Raw genomic sequence first — 6,000 nt, 5'->3', positions numbered from 1 at the left:
CATCTATAAATGTCCAAGACATATACTAATGAGAAGGGACATACATATACAAAAGTCCCTGTCATATACTAATCAAAAGTGTCATATATCTATAAATGTGCAAGACATATGCTAATCAAAAGGGACATACATATACAAAAGTCTCTATCATATACTAATCAAAAGAGTCTATGTACAATAGTCCATGTCATATACATCCAACAAAGATACAAAAGTCATGCTGATGGATGACCTGCATGATCATAGTCATCACCTACGACCTGAGACGGGGGCTGAGTCTCGTCGTCATCCTCAGTATCTAATAATTCCACAGGAAGCCTTTGCAAAAGCTTCTCTATTTTGTCCATTCGCCTCTGCATCATAACCATGAGACTATCCTGTTGCTGAGCCTTTTTCTCCTGCTGTGCATCCTTCTCTTGTTGTTGTGCAACCCTCTCCTCTTGATGTGCAGCCCTCTCCTCTTGTTGTGCAGCCCTCTCCTCTTGCTGTGCAACTGTACCCTGCAACTGCATAATCAATGTGCGCATCCTCTCATGCTCTTGCTGGGACACTCCAAGTGGTAGCCTATTGGAGAGTCTAGATTTCTTATATGCTCCTCCCAGTGTACCTAAACCGTATAACCGTCCTTTAAGGTTAACCCCACCAGATGCCTGCACGATCAAATCATTATTCGAGGCAACACTGCTAGCATCCTCTCCTGGAGTGACTTGACTGTCTCTCTCTTCCCTAAGTCTCGTAAAGCCATCCTAAAATTTACATAGAAAGTATTCATGTGTTAAAGTCAGGTGCAATAAAACAAATCAATTTCTTTTGTAAAGTAAACATTTGGTGTAACAATAGATATTACTCACAGCTGTTGCCTTTGCCTTGTCATTGCACCATTTGTCACGATCATCTTTAGATGTGTGTGTATGCTTGAACACAGCCCAACCCACGGTAGACGGATCTGTGACCCCATCTTCCTGCTACGTATATATGTACATAAACAATCAGAACATAATACGCTAAGTATAAAAAATGGCTTACCATTTTATGAATCTACATGCATATGAAAAATTGTAAGTATTCTTACCAACCGCCTTGCATGCTCATGAAATGGAATTGAACCTCCAGAATGTGTAGGTCCGTCAAATTTGGACCTGTTCCTCTTATTTGATTCAGCCATTTTCTTCCATTTTTCATTAGACCAGTGAACCTTTAAACCATCAAGAACATCTTGTCTCATCCAAGACATATCGCCCTTTCCTTTTCTTATCAAATTCAAGTGATTTCTGATTATATCATTGGCTTTGGTCTTGTATGCTTTCTGAAAAAGATATTCGTCATCCGGCAAGTATTTATATTTTTCCTACAATGATGAAACAAGACAATTTAGAAAAAAGTTCAACATTAGCTTCAAAAACGTTGAATCATACATAAATATTAATATGGTCAGATTTGAAGGGCAACATTACCATCAATGAGTTAAACCAGTTCTCCTTGACATTGGTTGGAACTGCCTTATATGTAGGGTATGGACCGTCATAGTTGCGCTTGATTATACCCCATATTTTGCGCACTACATCCCATGGTTCAAAGCTGAAATAGATTGTAATTTGATTATATTCATCAATGCATTTAAATTATTGTCAACACTTATATGAAGATGTATTGAAAAAATATCACAACTACCATTAACATTTCTTGTACTTACTTGCTCCCATCAATGGTCGGTCGTACCCATATACGATTGTCCACAGGATCTTTCTCCCCCCATCGTGGAACAAGATCCTGTATTACAGGCGGAGGTGGTCCATAATATGGAGCCTCTGGTGGGGACGAAGTGTGATCCTGTTTAACAAAAACAAGAGATAAAGACAATTTTTTTTACAATAAGCAAATGTGAACATAAATTTTTTGGAATAAAAAATGTAGAATATGTGCATAATTAGTCGGATAACCTCATTTGCTTCTTCAGTAGAAGCTACAAACGTCTCCTGCGTCTCCGGGACTGCCGATGGTGGTGATTGTGCATCTGGTGATGTTGTTTGCATACGTGAAGAGAATGACGTGTGGTCCTGCCCTCGACGGTTAATGGCCCCTCGTCCATATGTACGTAGAGAGGTAGTATCCTTACCTCCACCCCTACCATGTGTACTGTCAAATGTCTTCATCTGCAAAAAGAAACATTCATGATTGTTATATCAGTTTACCATTACAATCTCCATAAGAATTGATCATTTATGAAAATGTAACAAATATTAGTTTACCATTACAATCTCTATAATATGTCATCAAAATTAACAATACATCCAAAGATAAGTATTTGATAGTACCAAATATTACAACAATTACAACTACATTGACATATCACAAGAAATATGACCACAAACAAACATAATATGTCATGAATGTTGCACAGTTCTCTAATGATTGTTTATAATTGGCATTTCATTCTGATTCCTCATTTTGAACTAGGTCTTCTTCTTCTTCAGTCTCCTCAGTTTCATAATCGTCGTGTTCTGCTTCAGATGATGACAAGAATTGTGGTTCCTCAATGTTTGTGTCATCACTATCAATGCTTTGAGCAGGGATTGTCTCTAATTCAGCTGTAGTGTCAACAAGGATCGGATGGATGTCATCATCAGCAATGTGTATAGGAACCTGGCAGCCATAATCATCTTGGTAAGCATTGTCAATTTCATCGGTTTCTTTTACTCTTGTCACTGGGATAATGTTACGAGCTTTGGTTTTAATTACCCCCAGCCATTCTTGTTCATCCCCGGGATAAGATGTATAATAAACCTGCTCGGCCTGTTGAGCAAAGATAAACGGATCGTATCTATTGTATCTCCTAGACTTCTTAACTTCAACATTGCCATATCGATCTTTTCGTGTGCCTTGTGGGCTAGGATCAAACCATTGACATTTAAATAAAGTTATCTTTGTTTCACCGTGGCCAAGATAACCCATTTGTACAATATCAATTATCATCCCAAAATAGTCAACTTCTAAACTTTCCATCTGCGATCCTCTAACGCAAACGCCATAATTTGTTGTAGCCATCCTTTCATTTGATGATATAGTCGCAAACTTGTATCCATTAATAACATACTTTGGACAACGAATGACGATTTGGTTTGGTCCCCAAGCTAAGCTCCATACAACATCTTTAGTCGCATTATGAGATTGTTTAACCTACATTGTGTTGTAAAAATTACATGGTTTAGTACATAACGTGCATTGGTTTAACGATACATATTAAACTAGTAATGTGTGCAAAAGTGTTGGTATACATATTCATACCGTTCTTGAATACCAGGATGGAAACTCTGTTGATATTTTTTCGTCAAGTTGTACAACTGTTATCAAGGGATTTTGGAGTCTTTCTAAGTTGGAGAATGTCCAGTCATGTTAGAAATGTGTCGGGAATAAGCAACGAGGAATCCATCGAAAACCATCAAAAAATAATTTCTTTTCCATTTATTTTATTCACCCATTTTTGACGGAATTCATTTTTCGTCAAAAATCTTCGACGGAATCCATTTTCCGTCGAAAACATTCACAAAATCAATTTCTTTTCCATTTATTTTATTCATCCGTTTTTGGCGGAATCCATTTTCCGTTGAAAACCTTCACAAAATCAATTTCTTTTCCATTTATTTTATTCACCCGTTTTCGACGGAATTCATTTTTCGTCCAAAATCTTCGACGGAATCCATTTTCCGTCGAAAACATTCACAAAATCAATTTCTTTTCCATTTATTTTATTCATCCGTTTTCGACGGAATCCATTTTCCATCGAAAACCTTTACAAAATCAATTTCTTTTCCATTTATTTTATTCACCCATTTTTGACGGAATTCGTTTTCCGTCAAAAATCTTCGACGAAATCAATTTTCCATCGAAAAACTTCACAAAATTAATTTCTTTTCCATTTATTTTATTCACCCGTTTTCGACGGAATCCATTTTCCATCGAAAACCTTCACAAAATCAATTTCTTTTCCATTTATTTTATTCACCCATTTTTGACAGAATTTGTTTTCCGTCAAAAATCTTCGACGGAATCCATTTTCCGTCGAAAACATTCACAAAATCAATTTCTTTTCTATTTATCTTATTCATCCGTCTTCGACGGAATCCATTTTCCGTCGAAAACCTTCACAAAATCAATTTCTTTTCCATTTATTTTATTCACCCATTTTGGACGGAATTCGTTATCCGTCAAAAATCTTCGACGGAATCAATTTTCCGTCGAAAAACTTCACAAAATTAATTTCTTTTCCATTTATTTTATTCATCCGTTTTCGACGGAATAAATTTTCCGTCGAAAAGCTTCACAAAATAAATTTCTTTTCCATTTATTTTATTCACCCATTTTTGACGGAATTCGTTTTTCGTCATAAATCTTCGACGGAATTCTTTGTCCGTCGAAAAACTACACAAAATTAATTTCTTTTGCATTTATTTTATTCATCCTTTTTCGACGGAATCCATTTTCCGTCGAAAACATTTCGACGGAATCAACTTTCCGTCGATAGTTTTTGACGGAATCAATTTTCCGTAAAAAAATTCAACGATAAATGAATTCTGTCGAAAATTCCATCAGTAATTTCCACGGAAATTTTTTCCGTCGAAAATAATAACTTTTCTAGTAGTGTATTTTGTGTCCACAACATGAGAGAAGTTATCTTTTGTGATATGAGAGTCATTTTTCCTATAAATAAAGATTTTTTTTTTGGGTAAGTAATAAAGACTGCTTTTTATCATTTCTCTTTGATTGTATATCTTTTTGTTATGCTATTTTGGGAATTCATAAAAAAAAACTCCCGTAATATTGTAAATTTTGTGATTAAATAAAGAAAATGTAAGGGAGATATATGTAAGTTTCACAAAATTTGATTTTACAGTTTGAGGGAGCTTTTGTGTAATTGTGTTGATTTTTAAATTAAAACATTATGTATTATAATAATAAAAAAATGGTAAGAATGATCTCTTCAAAATATCACGTATACTGGTTGGTGTTCCCCCTATATATTTTAAAGTATACAAGGAGAAATACTGAAAAAATGATAGAAATTAAAATCTCCACTATAAAATAGATGCAACCTAATATTAGTATGAAAAAGGGACACTAAATACGTAATCAATTAGTAATTATCCCGATCCGTGTATTACACGAATATATATAAATTTAAGTAAAACAAAAAATAAAAAATAAATTTATAAATATTTACAGTTATAAGGAAAATATATAATTAATAATTAGTTTTTAAATATATAATTAATAATTAGTTTTTATTAAACTTAAAATTATATATATATATATATATATATATATATATATATATATATATATATAATAGTGTATATATAAATACAATATGCATAATTAATGTAAAAGAATAAAAGTTAAGAATGTCATACTTTATTTTCTAAAAAAGTAATAGTTTCAGGGATTACAAAAGTTTCAATCGAATGTATCTTAATTTACTATATATGAGTGAATTACTTACTGATTTTTTTTGGGTACAATAATTACTTACTAATTAATTTAGATATTATGTTGAATCTCATTTGAAGTAATATTCCCACTAAAAAATAAGGTATTGAAATTTGAAAATAGAAGAAAATTAGAAAATTGATATGAAATAGAAATAAATAAGAATTTTAAATTTTTTTATAGCAATAAATTAAATAAGCAATATTTAAAAAAAAAATTAGCAATACTTTCTAAGGTTCAAGTTATTATGAGGCTAGAATGAATAACCTAAATAATTTGTTACATTGGTAGGAGAAAAATCTTATACTTATATTAGGAATCATCTTGAGATTAATGTGCTTCTATGGTTGTTGTGGGACAAAAAAATGTCCCGTGATTTGGCAGGGATAAATATTTTTAATTTTGTCCAGTATTTCATTTTTAGTTTTCTTTTGATCCAGGATATTTTTAATATTAAAAATTGGAAAAAATATTTGTCTTTTTAAAAGATATATAGTTATATCATTTTAAGCGAGA

The sequence above is a fragment of the Gastrolobium bilobum genome, unplaced genomic scaffold (genome assembly GCF_033153095.1).
Source record: "Gastrolobium bilobum isolate Gb01-03AN ecotype WA unplaced genomic scaffold, APGP_CSIRO_Gbil_v1 utg2704, whole genome shotgun sequence".
NCBI classification, from domain to species: domain Eukaryota; kingdom Viridiplantae; phylum Streptophyta; class Magnoliopsida; order Fabales; family Fabaceae; genus Gastrolobium; species Gastrolobium bilobum.
Note: the sequence above shows the minus strand (reverse complement) of the source record.